This window comes from Alligator sinensis, unplaced genomic scaffold (genome assembly GCF_000455745.1).
Source record: "Alligator sinensis unplaced genomic scaffold, ASM45574v1 scaffold1108_1, whole genome shotgun sequence".
Taxonomy (NCBI): Eukaryota; Metazoa; Chordata; order Crocodylia; family Alligatoridae; genus Alligator; species Alligator sinensis.
This window is the reverse complement of record NW_005842256.1, coordinates 904,378-928,974: the sequence shown is the minus strand read 5'-3', so window position 1 is coordinate 928,974 and position 24,597 is coordinate 904,378. Positions and strand designations below refer to the sequence as shown.

At 48.1% G+C, this 24,597-nt stretch overlaps 1 long non-coding RNA gene across 1 annotated transcript; it reads left to right on the top strand.

Moving 5' to 3' along the window:
* Positions 1-6,055: 6,055 nt before the first annotated feature.
* On the top strand, positions 6,056-12,145 carry LOC102380568. The gene is made up of 3 exons (XR_324328.1): positions 6,056-6,179; positions 11,337-11,384; positions 11,551-12,145. It is a non-coding gene; the product is annotated as an uncharacterized LOC102380568 (long non-coding RNA).
* The last annotated feature ends 12,452 nt before the right edge of the window (positions 12,146-24,597 follow it).

Below are 24,597 nucleotides of genomic sequence, written 5' to 3'. Positions count from 1 at the left end.
CTAGCTGCTGCTGCCGTGCAGAGTCCCTTAGAGTCCCCAGGGGCTGCCATTCTGGCATCTTTTATAAATTAGTGCCCAAGACTGGTGTCCTGCTCACCTCACTCTAGTTACGCTACTGTTTTGATCTGCTATAGCGTAACCAGAAATGATGGGCTGGCTGAAGGAGACATTGGGTGGCAGTCTCACCTGTGTTATACAGGAGGTCAGACTAGACTATCATAATGGTCCCATCTGGCCTTAAAATATATGGTGCTGTTAATTTTATAACAGGGAAGTGCAGCCTGTAGAAATCCCAGCACACAATACTTCATATTGACTAAGCCATCAAGCAGGAGCAGCACAGGCGTGTAGGGGCCTAAAGTTACGTGATAACTCTAGGCCACTCCAGGGCAGGATTAATTTGAATACACCTAATTTTGCTTTTGTGGTATTAATTTGTAGGAACTCTCTGCAGTTTTTCCACCCAAGTTTGAAGTCCTCCCGCATCCCAGGACGCAGTGGGCCCACTGCTGCTTGCTCTGACTGCTCTGATCCTGTCAGGAGCAGAGCCAGCTGGATCCAAGCGTGGGGTGGGACCACGTCACTTGGACCTTAATTGACCTGGATCCACTCCCCTCTAGGAATGGAGGTGGGCTCTTTTCCCCCCTACAGATCTGAGCAGGGTTGGAACCACGTTGCTCAGAACAGACTCTGCTCCCTGCTGGGAGGAGAGCCATTTGGGTCTGGAGGGGACACCAGGGCACCCCTGGGGAAAACCAGGAGTAATGGCCACAAACTCCTGGAAGACATTTCAGGCTTACTGCTAGGAAAAACTTCTTCACAGTTAGGGTGTCCAGGCTGTGCAATAAACTCCCTCCAGAGACGGTACGATCACCTACCCTGGAAATCTTCAAGAGGAGACTAGACGGTCACCTCGCTGAGGTCAGTTGACCCCAGATGTCTTTCCTGCCTGGTGCAGGGGGACTGGACCTGATGATCTTGCAAGGTCCCTTCCAGTCCCTTACAATCTACAGTCTGTAACTCTAAGTGGGCAAGAGTAGGGTATCACCTCCCCCAGTGCATTAGGCCTTTGGCTTTTAATAAAAATTCCCCTAGAACAAAAACAAACAATTGTTCATTCTATCCCAAACAATGCATTTCAACACAAATGACAGGCTTTGATTCACCATCATGTCAAAAAAGTTTCAAATCAATCCTAAATTATTTAATTTTAATTCAGTGGCTATCTTGACAGCAATTATTTGCATATGCCTGTGCATGATACTCAGAGATCAGTTTTTTGTTCTTCTTTTACAAAAGCATCAGGAAGAAGTGAAATATCTGAGCTGTCACCAAAACACATACAAAAATGTTGCCAATCTCTGGCTTCCAGAAAAAACAAGTGATTCTATGGGAAGCAGTAAAGTTAATTATTTCTTGAGCTCCTTTCCCTGGAGCAGTAAGGTAGGGATGTGGCTGCAATTGAGGAAACTTAACACAGCTCAAAGCTTTACAGAAGTGTGAGCTCTGGTACAGAGGTTAGTAAGGAAAAAAACAAATGCAAACACTGCCTCATGTGACTGCCGGTGCTGCTGTTTTTAGAAAGGTAAGTATACCCCTCATGATATCAGACACAAGAAGACAAAGTCTGGGGCAGTCCCCAATTAGGCTTATTGAATGGGTGATCTAATCAGGGTTGATTCCAAACTGGGCGTGTTGATGTTTGTGGTTTCTTAGAGCGATATCTAAGCCAGCATGCCTTAGTTATTTTTGAAACCATACACTGGCCACCTCCACCCTTGCTGACCTAAACAAATGAATGCACCAAAGTCAAAGCAATTAGCAATGCATAAAATAAATGTATTGCAAGGGTAGTGAAGGATAATTTTCTTACCAGCACATCCCAAGCTGGGAATCAGGAATAACAGCTCCTGTTAGCACCCCATTCATAGGATGTCCCTTCTATATAAGTTTTAGGGGTTGTTCACATGGTAAATTCATATCTGCAGGCAGCTAGAGTAAAAAACCATGAAGGAGGAGTATGTATGTTACCTGCTCAGCCTACCTGTTACTTGGAAAGCAGAAAAGAGGGAAAATACAACAAGGCAAAACTCAACAAAAAAATATTTCCTTACTGTGAGGGAGAGGGGCAAATAGTAGACATACCAGTAAGTTAAAACTTCAGACAGGTCAGAGATCTACTACATGGCTCCTGAGTGGACATTTACCTTGTATCATAAGCATCCAATTTCTGGTGCATTATTTAGGAGAGTTGCACTATTGCACCCAGTGCACATTGTACCTAATAATCTCAGAGCACTTTCAAATGAGAATAAAAGTTAATAGAGTTGTAGATTTAAGACCAGAAGAGACCATAGATTCATAGATTGTTAGGGGCTGGAAGGGACCTTGTAGATCATCGGGTCCAGTCCCCCTGTACTAGGCAGGAAAAGACAACTGGGGTCAAGTGACCCCAGAGAGGCGACTGTCCAGTCTCCAAACCACCATGACCATCTTGTCTGACCTCCACTAAAGCACAAATTAGAAAAAAAACCTAACCCTGTGCTCTTGGCAGAGAGCTAGGACTTCTGGCTGAGCCAAAGGAAAAAAAGAAACACCCTCTAATTGTTCAAATATTAAGTGACAGAAAATCCACCAAAGACTAAATCCAAAGAAAGGATTTAAGTGACCACTTATCTCTTTAGGTACCAAAGGTGCAGCTTCTGTACTTGTTCAGAAATGCCTCTGCCTTGACAGAACTGAACAGCTTTGTGGAGCTCATATCTAAGCCCAGACAGGGCCCCAAAACAATGTATTCTGCTTCTTATTGCTCCTGGAGGTACACAGCCTGATAGGCATGTTCAAAGCACACCTGGCACACATCAGATGCAGGTTCCTCAGATAATATGACAGCTACAGGATAAACAGTTGCTGTCTTGTCTTCAAAGGGCACTCTAGGCTAGGGACAGAAGTTACACATAAACCAGTTTAAGTGATCAAAAACTGGATTAAACCTGTAACAGAACATAAGTTCATTGCACATAAGCCAGTTTCAAAATGGCTGAAACTGGTTTAAGGTAAACCTGGTTGAATGGAGTATCAGACTTAACTGATTGGGGTCAAACTGGTTTATGCAAATTCTGTTCCAGACCCTTTCCTGGTTAGAGTTAAACTGGAGTCCACCAGCATCCCAGAATGCTCTCTTGACTGGGCTGAGCTGTGCTCTCTGTTCCAGAGAGCAGGGCTGGCCCTGCCTCTCTTCTCTCTAGCCTAAGCAGGGGCAGGGACATGGCAAGACACTGGCTGTCATGGCCCCGTTAAGGCAAAGTGGGCAGAGAGGGGGTTAATTCTTCCCTGTCCTGGCCAGGCATGCACAGGTGGTGGCTGGCTGGGCACTGGGCTACCCAGGCTGGCTTGGAGGCACTGGCGGGCCTGGTGCCCTGGAGCCATCTGTCACGGGGACTCGCTATGGACTCACAAGCCCCTGCAGTGCTTCTAGGCCAGCCTGGGTAGCTCGCTGCCTAGTCAGCCACCTCCTGTATGCACTAAGCCAGGCTATACTCACTGACAGGGCTCGGCTTCCCCATCATGAGCTGAAGTCACTAGGGAGGCCCCCACCCCACTGTGTGGCTGCCTCAGCCACCGCTGAGCAGGGCCCGGCCAGGCCAAGTGGGCAGGACCACCCCCAGAGGCTGCAGCTCAGTGACAGCTGCTCCCTGCACCCAGGCTGGGTCAGGCAGCACCGCACAGAGCCCCCTCCTCACAGTGGCAGGGGAGGAGGAGAAGGAGGAGTAGGGGGGAAAAGAGCCCACCTCCAGCCGTGAACAGAGTTCCCCTCCCCACCCCATGGGAGGGCAGGGATGATCAGCGGGAGGAATCCCCCTCTGGGGTTGGGCACCTCTGCACATAGTCCTCTCCCCAGCCCAGTGGGATGGGGGGATAGGAGAAAGGGGAAGAGTCCCCACCCAGCACTGAACAGAGCCCCTCTCCCTGCCCCACAAGGGGGAACAGTTCTCTGGGGGTGAGCTTCCCCTCACAAAGCCCCCCCTGCCCACCCCATAGTGGTGGGGGAGAGGGAGGAGGGGGAAGAGTTCCCCCTCTGGGGCTGGACAGTGCTGTGTGTCCAGATTGCTCCTGGCCATCAGGGAGCTGCTGGTGTTGGCAGAGCTCTCCCCTTTCCTCCTCCCCCACCACAGGGGCCAGTCTCCCTCTTCTCCCACCCTCAGAGCCCTGCAGGCCAAGGGTTGGGGTTTAAACCCCTCCTCAGTCTTACTCAGCCCTGCCATGGCCTGGATACACCTGGCATGGAGCCAGGAGACAGCTTCTACTAGCAGAGTTCTCCTGGCCCTGTGCCCATTGGGACTAGGCTCCGTGCCCCCTGTCATCCCCCAGAATGGCACCCTGAAACTCCCTCTGGCTACTGCAGGAGGGCAGAGCAGAGCAGGAGCAAGATTTTCTCTCAACAGGGTTCATATATAGACATGCTTCCATAGAAGGCTTACTGTGCAATATTAATGGCACATATAGATGGGCCCATTGAATAAAATACAGGGAGAGTATCTGCTTCACCCTACAATAGACCATAGCCTGGCAATTAGGATATTCTTACTACAGCTTCCAGTCAATGGATCATAAGCACTGAAGGGTACTTTCAAATGGTGGGTGCCTGCATGTGTTAAAAAAACAAAAAACAGCCCCCGCACCCCAAAAAAACCAACAACCCAGTGCTTTACTTTTAACTCGGTGCATTCCCATGATGAGCCCTGCACATGCCCAGAAAAGGCAGCACATTGTTTCAACCCAGCTCTGTGATATCTGTAAAGATCAGGTGCTGTCCTGAGGCTTTTTTGGTACTTATCTAATACAGCATAACCTCATAAATCTGCATATCAAAAATCCAGAATTATCAAAAATCCGGCACTTCCCTCCACCACTCCAGGACTGGCCACCACACCCCTGCCCTCCTGAACGCAGAGGGGGAAGCTTGTACAGGGTGGCCTCTGCCGCCATTCACCACCCTGTGCCACCATTCCGCATGCGGCTGCTGCTCCGGGACCAGCCGCCACTACCCTCCTTCCCCCACTCTGCAACTGGCTGCTGCTCTGGTATTAAAAAATTCAGCGTTTTAAAATTTTCAGCACGTGCTCGGTCCTGAGCATGCTGGATTTATGAGGTTATACTGTAGCTGATTGAATTAGTTTTAGCTAAAAGCCCCGCCGAAGTGCCCAATCTTTACAGAAGCTTCAGAGCCAGGTTGAAGTAATCTGCTTCTTCTTCCAGGAAAGTACATTTTTAACATCTGCAAGTATGGCTCCATGGGAACTGAGCACCTCCTAATCTTTTTCGGTGGATGCTTGAGCCATGGAGCACCCACAAAGTCAGCACCTATGCATTGGATCATGATCCTCCATTGTTTCCAAAATTAAATCATTTCTCCATATAAGTACTCATAGGGTGTGTACAGGCATTTGCTGGACCCCCATCTCCATTAATACAGCTTAAGGTGGAGCAAATGTAGATGGGGAGGGGCATGTACAGTTGCTCATTGGTCACAGAAGCCATGCACGGAAACTGGAGTAAATTACTCAAAGCAGGAAAGGGGCAGGCAGGACAGGAGAGAAAGTTGTCAGGTTTGCTGGGGGTGGGGTGGGGAGGGGAGAGATGGGGAGGTAGCGGGTGGCACACTGGAGACTAAAAATTGCCCCTTCAGGATCAGGAATTGGGATAGAAAGAGTAGCCTGGAGGCTGAGCTTTCCCAGCCCCAAGGATGACCTCCAAATTTGTACAGGCATTGGATAGATCAGGTTGACCCATTCCCAATCTGTTAGTTCACCTCCTCAGATGAATTTAGATGGGTCTCTGTAACAGGGAACCCTAGCCCTGTCACCAGAAAGCAGGTCCACCCCTTTAAAGCCAGAACTTTCTGGCCTTAAAGGCCAGAAGTGCCTTAAAGGCCAGAGTGCTGGTAAGGAAGGAGTTAAATGCAGAGCCTGGCCAGCTAACCAGCTGACGGGAAGGGGTAGGACTATAAAAACCCCAGGCGGAGCAGCAGTAGGGGGACAGCAGCTGAAGGAGAAGGAGTGCTTCCAAGAGCTCCACAGAGAAGCTGGATGAGCAGTCTAAAGGCAGGAACTATGGAAGCTGCACCACAGCAAGGACTATAGCCAGCAGTGGGGAGCTTCAGCATGAACCCTGTGAATGTAAGCTGACTTGCTGCTTTTCTTGATCATATTTGCTGGTGGCAGTTATTATTTTTCCCTTTTTGATTATTGAATAACAATGGTGGTTTCGGTGAGGCTATTAGGGAAGGAGGAGGCCTCATTTTTGGGGCCCACTGTAGAGTAGGGACCCAGGTGCCAGCGAGGGTGTGTCTTTTGGGGGCACAGACCCTGGCACCAGTGAAGGCATGGGTTTTTGGGGTACCTAGGTGTCAGAGCCCATGTGGGGAGCACAGGACTTTGGGGTGCTCTGACATGAGTACCTGAAGGCATGATCTTGAAAGGCCAGGGAGGCCCGGTGCACTTGAGGTGTGACTTTGTTTTGTTTTGTTGGCTTTTTTTTTTTTTGGACTGGGAGAGGGCGAGTTTGGGTCCGTCTCCTGGCCTTGAACTTGCAGCTCCCCTGGCTGTGGGCCGGTGGCCTTGCCTTGGGGCCAGGGTGGGCCGGGCTTCAGATTGGAGCTCAAGACCCTGGAAAAGGCTAGAGCCTTGAAGTCAAACCCTGTTTGGTGAGGTTTTTAGATGAGGAGGCTTAGCTAGAGAAAGTCAGGGGTCAGGCCTGCATAGGCAAAAGGCCCCAACATACAAAATACAATGGGCAGTCTCCTGCTCACAAGAACATCAACAATAATTTCCATCAAGACATGGCAGGCGAGTAGAGGGCGGGACATAAGAACTCCAAAGAAGACTCCAAGGGCGCCCCATGTAAGGTGTGGATTACCACGGAAGATGGCACTGGGGAGGGCAACCTGTTACAGGCCGACCACTCTTTTGCCTGATTTAACCCCCCTGAACACCTACACAGATGGGGATTTATGCCTGTACATACCTGTAGACTGTGACCAAGTCGTTCTAAACTTCACTGAGATAAATGAGATGTTGAGATCCTGTACTATACTTTCCCAAACTTTGAATCATTCTCGTAGCTCCTTCCTGAGCCCTATCCACTTTGATGTCATCTTTGCAGTAGTAACACCAGAACTAGAGACGGTATCCAAGAATGTTATACCAGATGAGCAAGACCAAAGTAATACAGAAGTAATTTTTAACCAGTATGTGATGTAGGACTACATCAAATCTTCACATACTACAATTTTACAGACGGGAAAAACTGAGCCTTAATGATTGGTCCAAGGTCATATAGCAGGATAGTGACTGTCAGAATTCAAAGCTGACTTTCAGCTTTCAATTCTACCCCTTCAACTACGTGGAATAGAATGTTCCACAGGACAGAACCAGTCAGACCTGTATTGGGGACATGTGGGACTTAGATTGTTTTGTTTTCTTTTTAACTTAAAAAAAGGGAAGTTGAGTGAAACTGTCATAGGCAATATTGAACCTCTGGGGGAACTGGCAAAATGAGCACCACAGCAGTTAGTCAAGCAGAAGCTGTAGACAGGATTCCAGAAAGCAGTTGTGCCACTTAGCATAAGGTCTGACAGAACTCTATAAGCCAAATACATGTTAATCAATTTAGTGCTGTTCGGATTAATGGAGTAGTCACACTTTAAGGCAAAAAACCTGCTCTGATTTCCTCTCGCCTGCACAGTTGTGACTTGCTACTGCAGGCATGGTGAGAAGGAGCAGGACAAGGAGCTAGGGGAAAGACAGGTTCCCTACTCCCTCTGGGCAAAGTGAATGCTGCAGCCCTAGCTCCTGGAAGCCTTGGAGCCTCCCACCGCAGCTCTGACCAGCTCCGCTTCCAGCTTTGCTCCTGGCCAGGCAGGTCCTAGCAATGGGAGCAGAGCCAGTTGGGTCCAAGCTGGGGGGATGAACTGCATTGCTTCAACCTGGCTGGCTTGTGGAGCACCCCCAGAGGTGTCCTGGTAATGGCCAGAAACTCCTGAAAGAACATTTCAGGCTTAACGCTAGGAAAAACTTTCACAGTTAGGGTGTCCAGACTGTGAAATAAACTCCCTCCAGAGGTGGTACACTCACTTACCCTGGAAATCTTCAAGAGGAAACTGTTCGGTCACCTCGCTGAGGTCATCTGACCCCAGTTGTTTTTTCCTGCCTAGTTCAGGGGGGCTGGACGTGATCAGTGATGATCTTGCAAGGTCCCTTCCAGCCCCTTACAATCTACAATCTATGAATCGAAGCGGACAAGAGCAGGATATCACCTCCTCCAGTGCATCAGGCCTTTGGCTTTTAATAAAAATTCCCCTAGAACAAAAACAAAAAAATTGTTCATTCCATCCCAAACAATGCATTTCAACCCAAATGACAGGCTTTGATTCACCAAAGTCTGCCCCCTCAGTTGTTCACTTGTTCAAATCTCTTCTCTGCCTAACTTAAATCTTCTGCCTCTCAAAGTGCTCTTTACCCTAGTCTGTCTTAGAAGGGTTTTTAACCCGTGTGTGTGTGTGTGTGTGTGTGTGTGTGTGTTTTTTTCCTAAATTTAAATATTTAATGGGGCCAGGAAGAATGACTCAGTAGTTGGTGTTTATGACATTCAACAGACAAGAGGAACTTCTGGGCTCCAGACCCAGGTCCAAATAAAGCAGAGAGGATTTGGCCATTAGTTTCATGTGCCCCAGGTAAATATTCAAACTGCTGTTACTAGTGGGACGGATCAACAGTAGCCTTGGAACTACTATTTACTAGAAGATGTTGAGAGAGGTAGTTAGCTACATCAGGCTGAAGTCAGGCGTAAGGCAGAGCAGAGTGGTACCTTTAGAGGTGAATTGGTTCAGGGAGGCATATACTTTAATAGGTGACAGATTTTCTACAAAAACTTATGCCTGACTGAATCGTTAATCTTGATGGTGCCACTCTGCCCTGTCTTCTGCCAAAGTCTTCTTAGGACTCTAATGCTACCATTCCCAAATTACTGTTTCCCCCCCCCCCCCCCAACCCCCAAATATATTTACCAAATTCAGTTCAAATTTGAAAATGGCTGCTTGGGGTCAATCAAAATGACTTTTTACTTGTCGAAGAAAACAGCAAATACTTTTTATCTGAATTCTTAGGCAACCCCACCAATATAATGTCCTCCACGAGTAGAGCGGTAGTTAGCTGCGTTATTCTGAATTTAGTCAGAATGCAGGGCGGTGTGGCACCTTATAGACTAATTCAGTGGTGCTTAACCTTTCAGTGGATTGGGCTAGGTGAATGGTGTGAGGTCAGTCTTTGGACTAGATCCCAAGGGCAGAGTCAGTCTATGGACCTGATCTAGTACTGGGTTGCTGCAGAGGGTCAGTCCATGGGTACAATCTGGTGACTTAGCCCAACCCTGGGTGCTAAATATAGCTGTGGAACAGGCCTGTACACCACTGAAATCTGGCCTGTAGCGCAATGCCACCTGGCCTGCAGGGCTCTCAGTGGGTCTGGAAATGTGGTGGGGAAGCAGTGGCAGTGTTAAGTGCTGTGGCTCTGGAAGCAAAAACAATTAATGCTGCTACAGCTCCACCACTGACAAATTTACATGCAAATGGCAAGTTTCATGGTCTGGCTAACACGGCCCTGCAGGCTGGAGGTTGACCACCACTGGAATAGTTCAGAATCATGAGATGTCATATGCTATAGACAAATCCAGGGGATTCTCAGCAAGTGCTGTTCTTGATGGACTCTATGGGCACTTGTACATGACATGGTATTTGATCCTCATTGATTTACCATGCCTGATAAAATTTAACCCAGGTTATTGTGAGGCAGCATGTTTGTGTTTGCACACCACGTGCTTTCGAGTGAATTAAGTCTCGTGTGTCATTCCCCACAGATTCCAGCATGGGGAGGCAAAATACCAATCTACCCCCAGTAATGTCTTTGCTAATGATTATAGCAGGAGGTGCATTTAAACCAGCCTCAACAGTCCCCACCCTGTGCCCCCCCCCCCCCCACAAGTCTCCTGCTAACTCCTCCCTATCCTCACTGCCCAGGCACAGTCACCCCAAAACCCTGTCACTTGCACCCACCTAGACTTGGGCCAGTCTCCCAGTAGGCAACCCCCATGGTGATCCTGATGACAAGCTATGTGAATCATCTGCTCCTGTCCCTTTCCCTTCCCCCATGTTACAAAGTAATGGCAATTTATATATATGTTTTTTTTTTCTTTTACTATATAAATAACTGATGTGATATCAGAAGTGTACAGGGTTGAGACTAGCGGGTGGGTGGGTGGTGTTGCTGCCATGGTTGGTTGGCAACTGAGGCTGATGGTGGTGTTGAGCTCTTACTTTTCTAGCTTTTTAGGACTATATTTTGCAGCATTCCCAAGCTTCCAGGCCTTGGAACAGTTTACATGGGGTGTCAATGGTGCTGCTTCTCCTGCTCCCCTTCCCTGCACACATTCCACTGTGAATCTGTTTGTGTAGTTCAACATACAGCTTTTGGAGGGATGTTGTGAAATGTTTTTTGTTTGGTTGTTGTGTGTGTGTGTTTTTTTTTGTTTGTTTGTTTTTTTTGTTTTGTTTTTTAAATGATGGGTGGTTGTTTTTGGGCTTGGGGTGGAATATGCCCCTCCCTTGCCACACTCCTAAGACAGACTTCAGGCTGTTCACTAACCCCCCCCACCCCCCCCATCTGCCCACTGGCCTTTGGCTGCCAGCCACATGCCCCCCAACTGGCCCATGAGAGGTATACTTAACCCTTCCAGTCCACCTCCCTCCCAACCTGCTCGTCCTCCCCTCCACCCCCCAACAGCACAGTGACAGAGGCAGCTTCTCCTACAGATAAAAATGGGAGCATGTCGCGACTGTATGGAGATTTTTCCCTGCTCCCGGTGATGGGGACTGCCAAGAGAGTCAGGGGTGCACCACTGACTTGATTCCAGTGCCACTCCCCCCTCCCCCCCGATTCCACAGACAAGCACAGATGATGAGGTGGAGGAGGAACAGGAAGAAACAGATGAGGCTAATGGAGTTTGTGTTCCCAACAACACTCAATCATCATTTTATGTTGCTGAGACCCAAGAAGATCCATAACTGGTCATTTTAAATATCTGTGCCTCTTGCCACTGGCAGGCACTGCTCAGAAATGTGCCAGTTGAGCTTGGGGAGCTGGGGAGGGGGGAGGAATTCATGTGTCACTGGAGTTTGGTCACAATGCTCTTTCGGTGGTGGTGGATGAAGGGTATACACCATTCTCTTTTGCATTTGGATAACTCGGAATGTAACTTTTTTTTGCTTTAATTGTTTGCAGCTGGCATGGGCAATGGCAGCCATGGATGTGGTTCTGTACCAGCCACTTGTAAGTATTGGGCACTCTGAATGGTGTCTCACTCTTGCAGGGTCTGTTTCTGTTCCTGCATGCACTTTCTCCACTGCAGGGTGGGGGGTGGGGGTGTGTAGTTTCCTTCTCTTGGGGGAAGGAAATGTCACAAAACCAGGAAGCCTTTTTTCATTTGTTTTACCAGTTACCACGCCTAATGGCAGCCAGGAATGTGCCCCTGCACCTGTGACCCAGCTCGCACTACAGCAGAGTGCTCAAGGGATATGTGCCACAGGTAGTGATGCTCCCGAGAAAGTTCGCTGGAGGTTTTGGCAAATTTGTCACGAGACAGACAGTCACATGCAGATTCCTGGTGGGACAAACTCTGCGAGTCAATGCATTTGGGTGATGCCCTCCTTGAAGTGTGAGACCACATGAGGAGGTTGGTAGTCCCGTGTTGATTACCAGAGGTCACATGACTTTAAGTTATGTCCTTCAGAGAATTTTTAAGCATCTCTTGGAAAAAACACAAAAGTGGGTACCATCCCAGAAAGGGAAAAGTAGCTCCGCTTGACTTGTTTCTGTCCAGGAGGTAGCCAGGAGCATTACAGGTGAACCTTTCCCCTGAAATGTACAGCTCTCCCCTGACACCAGTGCAACTGCCAGCAGGGCCAAGCGGCCACCACTGCATTTCGGGGATCCAGGGCCATTTCAGGGTGATGGTGGGGTGAAGACAAAGAAGGGCGCCCTGGATCAACTGCTCACAATATTGTGTTTCTTACAATAAAATGTCACGTTATCCTGGCTTTCTGCATCTGGCTTCATATATTTGAAGGGAAGGGCTGGCAAAATCCCGCCTCACACTGCTGGATGGGGAATGGGGTTTTTGTTCATTTTTTGGTTTCATTTCTTTTGTCTGTTTGTTTTTCTGCATGCCACATTTCCTAGATGTTTGCTGCATGAGGCACATGGGAGGGGGGGAGGGGCTAGCAATCTCTCATACACAGGGCACAGAGCTGCCTGGGTGGTTTGCCCCTCACAAGGCTGGCTGGCCAAAACACCAGCAGTTTGCCAAGCCATACACTTTGCAAAGGCCCCCACAGAGGCTGATACCCTGTCTCTTCTGCCTGCCTACCAGGGGGGTGGGGCTGGGGGGGCTGGTGGGGGCAGCCTGCAGAAACCTTGCTTGCATTTTGCCAAGCCACACAGTTTGCAAAAGCCCGCCATAGTGACTGATGCCTGCCCAGTCTCTCATGCACAGGTACACAGGGAGCTGCCTGGGTGATTCACCCCTCACAGGCTGGCTGGCCAAAACACCAGTAGTTTGCCAAGCCATTTGCAAATGGTCAAAGAACATGAGATTTTTCTAGACGGGTACAAAAAGTGGCTCAAGCTTTGCCTTGCAAAGTGCTTCCTTGAGTCTCGGTGCACAAAGAAATGGTAATTCCGTCCTTGTTACAGCCACAGGAAGTAATGCTTCACCACTTGACTACCAATGCCAGTGCTAGTAGGGCAAGGGTAACTAACTGACATTAGATCGCCATATATGTGTGTACGTACACACACACACACACACACACACACACCTGTTTACAACTACAGTCACTTGCTAGTAGTAATACCTATGGGACATGTCCCTCAAGGGACATTGAGGAGAACATTTGAGCTGAGGGGGACATTTGATACATACATACATACATAAATCATAACTGAATAAATACATAATATATATGTAGTTATATAAATGTCAGTGGGCCATAGTCATAGGGGCTTCTTATCACCCTACTTCTGGCTTAACTACTAACGACATTCTAGCTTCCCCACTGCATGGTGGGCTTTCCAATCTGCACACACCCCTACCAGCCTGCTTTGCAATGGGTGGGGAGAAATTCCCTCCTAGCTGCCTCTTGCCCCACTGGTGTGGGCTTCTAGTATCTTGTTTTAGATTTAACACAATAAACAAGTCTTTTCCATAAGAAAAAAGACCAAGATTACATACAGGTTTTCACAGTTTTGGAAGTAAACTTTGAGGGTTTTTACACCCCCCCCCCCCTTGATATCACCATCAGCCTGAACTGGGCCTGCTGCTGCCCCATGGCCAGGGAGGGGGGGGGATCCTAAAATTTCCCTCCCTCCATCCCTAAGATGGGACATGACCAGGAAATAGGATTCCATCCCTGCCCACCAGCTCTCTGTTACCCCTTGCTTCAGGTTGGGGGAAAATTGTCTTCCTGTCTGTACATGGGCATGTTAAATATCTAATATTAAATAACATTTTTATTATTATTCACCACCACTTGACTACCAATGGCTTGGTTTATTAAAACACAGCTGTCTATACTATTTTAGCATTTGGATAGCATTTAAATTTATTGTGAAATCCCAATCAAAATAGATTGCATTTCAATGTATTGTGAAAACCAAAGGACACAGAAAAATGTCTGGGCCTTCCAACCCTGCATGATGGTCCTACACACACACACATACACCACCCAGGTTCATGCTGAGGAAAAACACACACACACACACACACACACACACACACACACCACCCAGGTTCATGCTGAGGAAAAATTCCCTCCCTGCCTAGCTTCTTTTTGCCCCCCATGTGCGTGGGCTTTTAGCACTCAGGGTGGTGTTTTAAGGACCTGCTTCCTGGTTACTGGCCATGTTCCAAATGAGGCATTTGTAGATGACACGTGGTCTCCCGTTTTGTCTGCTGCAACTGTGTTTGTGTTTGCACGATCAGGATTTCTTGCCACTTTAAAAGTCTTTTTGACACTTTTAGTTTAGTTAACCCTGCTCAGAGAGGTTTTATTTCCCAGCGCACAGGCTTGGCATGCCTGATAGTGTTGTGCACACACTGAGCATCTCAAAGACTTGTAATTGCTTTCCTTTGCCACCAGGTAGTACTGTGCTTTTTCTTTAGCCAGTAGGTGGCACTGTTAATTTACTTCATGTGTTAACCTTAACCCCTCCCTCCCACTGCTCAGTTGACCAGGTCCTGATTTGAGTGAGGCGTGGCTTTCAAAATATATTATTTTAAGTATACATGGGTAGGAAAATGGCCAAGGAAGAGCAAACCCGTGGTGTGCAACAAATGGTGTTTAATTACCCCTTGGTAATTTTTTTTTTGCTTCCTGTAATGCATTATGTGTTCCCTGTGTATCCACTGCCCATGCCCCCTGCCTGCTGTGCCTGCATGATTCATACCTGCCCATCACTGCAGCATAAACAGAATGGTAAGTTTGCAAAGTTTTGAGTTTGCTACCCCTACCCTAAAACTTCCTTGAAGATTTCTCTTTTCAAGCCTTCCTAGTTCAAACATTTTCATTCCAGAACTACGGAGAATAGTCCAGATGGATGCTGCCTGTCAGATGCGCCATTTAATATATCCACTGGCCCCCTGGTTTTGTGTCTCCTTTCTTCCTCCTCTCTCCTAACAATGCGGCAAGCCCTCCTCTGACCAATGAAGGATAGAAAAAAAAAAAGAACAAAAAATGATAGTGTTTAGATTTTGTATACATAGAGATAGTTTTATAGATAGAGTTATATTTTGTATTGATAGAGAGAGCTTATAGATACAGGTATATATTTTGTATAGACATAGCTTTAATATTTAATATTATTATTTATATATAACTCTCCTTTAATTATTATCTATTACTTAATTTATGTACTTTTACTTAGTCTTTTTATTTTATTTAATAAAAAGTACCGCTTTTTCTTTTAATAAAAGTTTTGTAATTTTTTTTGTGTATATACTTATACATATACGTGTGTGTGCGTGTGTCCTGTTTTATTTCACAGGCAGATTTGCATGGCTAATCAGGCCTGGGTGGGGTGGGTTGGCAGACCTGAGGACCATACCCTCCTCTACTCAGGGTGGGGATGCTTTGCCTGGGTGGGACTGTATATGGAGTCATGGCATTATTGGAAAATGTTTCAGGGTGGACTGTTATCAGAGGCCAAATGCTTGTCCCCCCCCTGCTCCCCATCCCAATGTACAACGATCCTGGTGAGCCTGTGGGTGTTGCCAGCATCCTCCCCTGCCCCAGCCCAAGCAGCAAGCAGGCAAGAAGTCATTCTTATAGAGGGCAATTAGCAACTCTTTCTTGTATTATAATACATGGTCCTCAGGGGTGGTGGTGTCCCCGTGGAACCTAGAACATCTTCAGGGAGCAGTTTTTTTCTGCCCATCCAACCCTCCCCCTGCTTCCACACCGCAGCTATCCACAGGGAGCCAGGTAGTGAAGGTAATGGCAGAGCAACCTATTCTGGGACATTCAGTTGTTTTTTCCTACCACCAGTGGTGCCCTGCACCACGCTCATGTTCCATCCAGCACCAGTGCCCCTCACCCGCAGCTGCTGTGCCCAGCACGATGTTCAGCATGGAGCACAGTGGCATCTCCACAATGGTAAGTTTGCAACAATGGTAGCCCTTAACCCTTCAATATTTCAAACCTTCCTATTTCTTATAATTCCCATTCCAGTACCCTCTCTCCCTGCCTGCTGTGCGCACTGCCACGGTGTTCAGCACTGCCCAGCACAGCAGTATCAGCAGAATGGTAAGGTTCCAACCTACCTACCCCTTAATCCTCCAATATTTCAAATCTTCCTATTTCTTATATATTTCTAATAATTCCCATTCCAGAACCACGACAAGTAGTCAAGGTGGATACTACCTGCCAGACCATCCCCCCAGACTAGGAAGCATCCCTCATGATATATCAGTAATAAATGTCTCAGTGACCTTGGGGGAGGAAGGAGTTCTGCAGGTGGGTGGGCAGTGTTTCGACTTTTGTTGGTTCAAACCCCTGTTCTTCTTTTTTCTTCCCCCCTTGCAGAACACTATGGACATCAGAGAGAGAAAATTTTCAATATTAATACTATCAAGAAGCCACTTTTTTTTCCATTATGATTATAAAGTTCAGAAATTTGAAATTGTATCAGTTCTTTTTTCTTTAATTCATATATGCATACCATTGCTGGTAAGTGTTATAAGGCTTTGGCCTCTTCTTGATGGGCGCCTTGCCTCCAAGCGACGTCAGGGTGAGACTTAGGCTCGGGTGCCACTTAGATGGTATGGGTGCTGCTCCTACTTGTCTGCCACATCTTCGATGTTCTTTGTTGGGGAGGCTGTTCCCTTCAGGTTGCCCCCAAGAGCAAAGAAGGCTCGATCCCGGTTCTTTCTTCATGGGGCTCCAAACCTCCCCTTTACCCCACCCTTATCACATCCATGGCCCGGATGAACACCGGACTCAGCAGGTCTTTTCCTGGATGATCTCCCTTCTCACCCAGCTTGCTCACCTTGGACTAGATCAGGCCTTCCAGGCCAGTTCCACCTTCCCTGCAGCTGGTTCCTTGGCTTCAGGCCAGCTGGGGCGCATAAGCCTGCCCTGTCTTCAGGCTAGCTAGGGCATCCAATGAGACCAACCAAAAGAAACATCTGGCCTCTGCCAAAGGACCCCTGGGATCCTGTCTCCCAGTGCCCCTTGATGGCTCAAAAATAAAGAAACTGAAGCAAAAAGACGGGGGACTCACTCGTCCCTGTGCTCCAGGTGACTGTGGAGTTGGGCTGCCGTCCTGGATCTGCCTCCTCGGTTTGGCCACTTCAGAGCCCTAGCTGACCCGGGGTCACTCTCCATCTGCCCCAGATCAGTGGTGAGGTGTGCAGTTCCCATGCTGGGTTGCTCTTGTCTCCCCGTCATGCCCCTCATGGGGAGTAGCCTCTCCCTGCCAATGCCTCCCACCACCGTACCTGGATTCCTTGGTGGGGCCGTGGGGTTGCTCCCAGAGAACGTGGGTTTCTCCTAGCTAGGGATTCCTCCCTGCTGAGCTGGAGCCCTCTGCTCACCGCTCAGCTTCTCCTCTCCCACCTTCAGCCAGGTGATCTTCCTCCTGGCAGTTGGTCGGTGCCTCTTTCTTCCTTTGCTCCCAGCTGGGCGATCTCCCTCCTGGCAGCTGGCGTGTCCCAGTCAGAGTCTCTTTCTCCCTCTGCTGGCTGCCCAGCTGTTTTTCCAGCTGCTATATGAGCAGCCCTTGGCTCTCAGAGGCTCTGCCCTTGTCCTTCACTGATCTGCAGCTGCAGGCAGCTCTGGAATCGTGGAGCCTGCACCCGCGATTCCTCCCAGCTGCCGCTCATCAGGATCCTTGCGGTAGGTATCGGGGTGTGTGGGGTGGGGTGGGGTCCAGGACACCCAAGAAGGGATTTCACTGGCCCTCTCACACATACATATACAGGCAGATTGCATTTCGGGAGTGGGTGGGGTTGGTCAGTTGGGACAAGTTATGGCTGCACCTGCCTTTCTCAGCCTGGCGATCTTTTGCATGTATGCAAGATAGTTTTACAAAAGACAGGAGGTCACATGAATAATTTGCTGTTAACAATTGTTTATAATGCGGGCAACTCTTCTGTGTAATGGTTGCCTTTTGCTTTTCCCATCAACCACCTCCAAAACACCATCCCCTCTTCAATCAATCAAGCAGGAGCAATTACAAATTAGCATTTTTTTCTTTCTGCTCTTTTCTTTGTTTACAATAAAATGAAATGCTATCTATCGTGATTGGGACATCACTATACAGCTGAAACAGTATACACATTTTTGTTTTATTAATATTGATCAATAGTAATATGTATTAATACTATCAAGCATGTACTAGTGTAAGTGTGTGTGTGCGCGTGTGTGTGTAGACAGGATGAGAATTTTCCCCTGCCAGAAGCAGGGTCATATTTTGGCCCCAGCCCTGGGGCAAAAGGGAGGGAGGGAGAGGCCACAGCCTCAGCCCAGGGTGCAACAGGGGGATGCTTGGGCCAAAGCATTTTCAGAGTGTGCATGCATGGCTTGTGAGACACCACGTACGCTTCATGGGGATGTAATAACATGATTTTTTTATTGTAATGAAGAGAATATTGTAAGCGTTCGGTTACTTGGTCTTCCTTGCCTTCACCCCACTATCACTCTGAACCCGCCCTGGCTCCCTGAAGTGGAGTGGTGGCCGCCTGGCCCTGGTGGCAGTGTCACGGCCCTCCCCTAGCTCAAGTGCATTTTGGAGAGCTGACTCAGCTGTATTTGGATACCTCCTGGACAGAGGCAAGCTGAGGGGAGCTACTTCTGCATTTCTGTACTTTCCACTTTTTAAAGCGGGAATTCAGCTGGGAGCTGCTTTGGTGCTCGGATTTCACTGTTTCATCCAGGACATTATGTATTAAATTATATGGCCTCTGGAACTCCTCGGCCATCTCTACCAACTTCTCCATGTTTTTGTCCATGTTCTTCAAGATGGCATCATCTGAATGCATGGACACGCAGAAGTCGTCCTGCCAGGCCTTGCGTGACAGTCTGGCTCATGCCAATTCCTCCAGAGTCCCCATCAAGGTTTCTTGGGAGCATTGCGGCTTTCGGCACATATCCCTGCAGTGCTCTGCTGTAGTGCAAGCTGGGGTCCGTGGTTGGGGGACATGATTCCGGCTACCATCAGGCACGGGCACAGTAGCTGTTAAACAAAAGAAAAAAGTCTTCTTTTTTCTTCCCCCAAGAGGAGGAAACTGCACAACACCATCACCACCCTCCACTCTGCAGTAGAGAAAATGCATGCAGGCACAGAAAGAGAACCCACCATTCATATACTGCCCAGAACAATGGTGTATACCCCTCATCCACTGCTGAAACAGCATGGCAACCTACCACCAACCACACATGAATGTACCACCCCCCGGCTCCCAAAGCACAAGTGGCACAAATCCGAGCAGTGCAGTGCCTGGCAGTGTCAAGAAGCACATTACAAGATACTTACAAGTCACTAGTCACGAATCTTCTTGTGTCTTGGGAACATAAAATGATGATTGAGTTCTGGGAAGAGGAACCGTAGCAGCCCTATCGGTTTCTCTCTGTTCCTCCTCCTCCTCCAGCTGATCTGTGCTACTCCCCAGAGTCGAGGGGCATGCTGGCACTGGGATCAAGCCCAGGGTGACTTGCTGTTGTTCTTGGGAGTGCCCACCCCCCGGGAGCAGGGAGAAGTCTCTGTACTCCTCTAATATGCTCATGGTACAACTCATAGGAGGAGCTGCCTCTGTCGGTGTGCTCTCCTCCTCAACCCTGATCCCTAAAGTGTCCATATGCAGAGTGTTGCCTGCATCCTTGGAGAGAATGATGCAAATCTGCTCATAGAAAGGAGCAATTGTGTGCCCTGCCCCAGAGTGAAAGTTTGCATCTTTGGCATAGTAAAAGGCAGATCTCAGGGCCTTGATTTTGCACTGGACCTGGGTCCAGTCATGATTGTGCCTCTGAGCCTGCATTGCTTTTGCAATGGGGACATAAACAGACTTATTCCTCCTATTTTCCAGCCTGTCTATGATGCTTTGCTCTGACCAAATTTTGATTAAGTCCTGCAGTTCTTCTCAGGTCCAGTTGGGTTTACATGCATTGGAGGTATCAGCCTCCTGCTCCATGACCACCATAATGCTGGCCTTCACTTTCTGAGACATGGGGAAGCAGCTCATGGTCAACAACAAGTGATTCATGAAAGGTCCCTGATTGGGGGTCTGCTTTATAAAAATGCCACCAAAATTCAAATGATTGTGAAGCCATCACCTATGCCAAAAGGTGAAGAAGCACACCATTACCAACAAAAGACTTATTGATGGGGTTGAGCATGGCATACAGAAGGACATTGTCCATTGGGATGACTGCTCAATACCCAGGAATGTTACCAAAATCGATTCACACCTGCCTTGCCTGCTTGTGTTGTGGCCTGTCATCTCTGAGTTAGTCCCACAATGAAGACCTTTTTGTTATTGCTTAATAAAATAATTTTATTGCAGAGGCACAATCTGCTTTTGCAGACCATGGAAACGTATTCAGCTGGTTGGTCCAACATGAACAAGAGAAGACTATTGCAAAATCTTCTGTTTGCAACTTGTCTTGAACAAAGACTTGATGCAGCAGAGCATGGCAGCACAAACGCCCCGTGCCCCAGCACTACTTGTTGAAAAACCAGTGGTTACCTATGAAATGCAGCAAGGTAGACAGAGATCAACCCCCTCTCCTGCCCCCTGTTGGTGATATACTAAACATGTGAGATGTCACAAGGGGCTCATGACCGAGAGGGGACAAATGGAGAATCAGGAGGAAATGCATGAGGAATGGGAAGCAGAGAATGGAGAACAGTGTGGTGAGAGAAGGCTTCTATGACATGGAGAATCTGGAGGACATGAGTGATCAGGAGGAGGAGAGGATGGTTGTGCTGAGACGGCAATGTGATGCACTGGTGACCTTGCTGACAGTAACCGGGGACTGCCAGATAAGCATTGTAGCAGTTGCAGCATTAGCATGTAGTCAAGCTCTCAGAAGACTAGTGCAAAAAACAAAACGGGCATGTACTGAGTAGTGGTAGGAAAACACAGTGGAATGAGAAGATGCATTGGAACATGACTGGGCTGTGTTGAGAAAGCTCAGAACCAGCATCCACATGGTCTGGGCCCACAAGAACATCTTGGACTGGTGGAAGTGAATTGTGCTGGCCACTTGGAATGACCAGCAGTGGCTGGAGATGTTACAAATGACCAGGGAGATGTTTTATCATATTGTCTCGATGCTGGGGCCCCACATTACGAGGCAGGACACCATGTGTCAGGCTATCCCACCAGACAATGGCCATCACGAAACTGGCCACCCTATGCAGCCTCCACTATGTTGCAAGCCAGTTCAGCATGGCTCCCTACATGGCCGGGGTGGGAAGTCATGAGGTATGCAAGCTGCTAAAGGACATTGCCGCAAACAAATTTATCTGCCTCGGGAATCCACAGCAGGTCATAGATGGCTTCAATGGCAAGGGGTTCCCTAACTACATGGGGGCTCTAGGCAGGACTCACATCCCAGTGTTGTGCCCTTCAGGGAGGAGGAGGTCTTTCACAAACATGAAAGTATTTGCCTCCATGATACTGCAAGCCATGGTGGTCCACTGGGGCTGGTTCATGAATATTTTTACCAGGTGAGCCAGCAACACACATGATGTGCGCATGTTCAGAAACTCCCTGGCCTTGTGGAAAAAGGACACTATGCAGCAAGAGCCCACAAGACAGTGATCCATGGTGTTGCTGTTTCCCCAGTTATATTAGCAGATGTTGCGTACCCCCTAAAGCTCTGGCTCATGAAGTCTTATTGAGGGAATGTTTCTGACCCGCAGAAGCTGCTTTTCAACTGTCTGAGCAGCTACAGGATGGACACTGAATGTGCCTTTGGCCGACTGAGAGGACTTTGGTGGGTGCTTACATGCTGGCTCAAGGTGGAGTCAGAAAATATCCCAGCATTTATAGTAGCAGCCTGCATGCTGCACAATGTCTATGAGACACACGCAAAGGTTTTCAGGGAGTCATGGGCTGGAGAAGTGTGACAGGCAGAGACCAGACAGAGACGTAGCTGGGCAGCAGCACAGGGACCAAGAAGATATCCACAAGGAGAAGCTAGTTGAACAGCACTTGTTCAGGATTCCCTGGCAGTACATATTGCTGACAGCAACTGGAAGTGCTCTTTCTTATCAGTACAATAAATTCTTTTAAAATTTACCAACTAAACATCTATGTCTGTCTTCAGGGGTGTGCAGTGTAGCGGATGGGGGTGTAGAGGGGAGGACGAGCAGGGTGGGTGGCTCATTCCACATGGTAGGGGGTTGCTGCTTGGAGGCTGGCAGTGGTTTGTGTAGGGACTGAGCTTGTTGTACACCAGCACCTACTGTCCCATAGGTGGAAAGTTTAAGTATGTTGGGTGGCATTGGCTGGGGGGGCTGGTGGTGGGCATGGGGGATGGGTGGGAGTGTTTATTTCTTCATTTTTTCTTTATTCATGGGGTTGGTTTGGAGAGGTGATGCATGAACGCTCTCACTGGTGATGCAGCCTGATGATGCTTTCTTTTGGTACAAATTTTTGCTCATAGTTTCACAAAAGAAAGGAGTCAGTCAATCACAGCAGTCATTGTCTTTCAACAATCCATTATTGTCTTTATTTGGTTTTCAATAGCAAAAGCAGGAGTGAGTTACATTTGTACTTACATTTATATTACATGGTTTACATATGGGTTACATGGTTTACAGGGGTTACATAGGTTTACTAAATGACCCATAGGTTAGTAAATGTTCCCCCAGCTAGAAGCTGAGTGATAACAGGCCCCAGGCACCAGGATAGGGAGGAAATTGTAATTTTCGAATTGCTGCTGGCCACAAAACTTAGGGAGGGAGGGAAGGAGAGAAGGAGCTCCCCTTCTTGGTTACTGGCCATGTCCCAGTTAGGGATGTACAGAGGGAATGTCCCTGCCACAAGACGGGTGAGGCAGGGACCTTGAGAGGGAATGTTCCCCTGGAGATAGGCAATAAGGTCCCAGGCAGGCAGGCATGGGGTAACAGGGACCTCAGGAGGGAATGTTCCCCTCCAAAAGAAAGCCTGCACAATTCAGAGAAGAAACTCAATGAAAAAGAAGAGAAGCTTCAGCAGTATTTGTGGCTAGCACCAATTTGAAAATTACGATGTCTAAGGGAGAGTGGTGATAAGACCCCAGGATGCAAAAGGGAGACAGAGAGGGAATATTCCCTTAGCCACAGCCAGAATTTGCTGGGATATTGCCAGTAATCAGGAAGAGGGAGGGCAGTCATGGGGATAGAGGGACTGACCAAGGGAGGGAATGTTCCCCAGAAGATGAATGAGATGGGCAAAAGACCCCAAGCATGGGGCAACAGTCACCTCAGAAGGGAAAGTTCCCTGCCAAAAGAAAGCCACCACAATTCAGAGAAGAGACTTAAGGAGACAGAAGAGAATCCTCAGCAGTATTTGTGGCCAGCACCAATTTGAAAATTACCATGTGTAAGGCAGGGTGGTGATAAGACCCCAGGATGCAGCAAGGAGACAGGGAGGGAATTTTCCCCCAGCCAGAATTTGCTGGGGCGTGGCCAGTAACCAGGAAGGGGGAGGCCACTCACAGACATAGAGGGAATTATGTATTTATATATCATTACTTATAATTAGTGTGTGTGTGTGTCCCATGCAGCAGGGACAGAACAGTGCCCAGCTAGCAGGGATTTAGAGCCATAACTTATTTAATCTTTGCCATTGGTAGTAAAGCGGTGGGGCATAGGAAGGATTGACAGTGAGTGAACTCCTTTTTCACTCCTTTTTTACAGAGGAGGAAACTACACAGCACTTAGGAAATTCAGAGAAAATGACTAAGTCCAAAGATTCTTTCCCTCAATGGAAATGTACGTGTGTGTGTGTTATCATAAGTCTATGTAGTCTAAATATACTTTTAATAACTTATAGTTACTGTAAGTTATAATTATATATAATTATAATAACTATAAGTTATTGCATAGTCATAAGTCATCTTATCTTATCTTATCTTATATTATAGTTAGTTATAAGTCTTCAGTATATAGTCTATATAAATCTACAGACATCAGGCGATATACAATATAAGTCTATACATGAGTCTATGTAATAAAAGTCTACTGTAAGTATAAACATGTTATACTACATATATGGTTTGAGAGAATGATGAATGAAGTGTCTCTCAGGCTCTTCCACTTCTTCATCTTTTCTTCCTTCCTGCTCTGGGAACAGTGTGCAGCTAGCAAGGGAATGGCACCTAAAAATTGGAGGAAGGGAGCACTGGAGCGCAATAATATAATATTACATAACATTATACTAATACTAGCAAATTGCCCATCAAGAATGATGGGGGGCGGGGGCAACAGAGGCCTGCATTTGCCCCACACCAGCTTTGGACCGGGGCCCTGGCTGGGGCCTGGGCCATTTCCCCCCACCCCTTCAGGCTGGGGTGGGCCTGGGCCGGTCACCGCCTCCCCCCATCCCCGCCTCCCCACTCCCCTTCAGGCTGGGGTCTAGGCCAGTCCCCACCTCCCTGTGTCCCCACTTCCCCTGTCCTCCCTCCCCTTCAGGCCAGCCCCCACTTCCACCCTGTCATTTTGGGCCAGGGCCATTTTGCCCCTCCCCTTTGGGCCATGGCCGGGGCTGCTCCCCGCCTCCCCTGCCGCTTTGGGTTTGCACCCCTCATTGTGTCGGGAAGGAGAGAGGAGGGCTGCCTTGGTGGTGGCACGCCACTTCTCAAGTACCCCCGCCCATTTCTCCATGTCGCCAGAGAACTCTACATAACAGAAGTGTAATTAAAATAATACATACCATGGCATATAGTTCAGAGAATGCTGAAGGAAGAGGCCTCTTCCTCTCCTGGGAGCAGCCACTGTG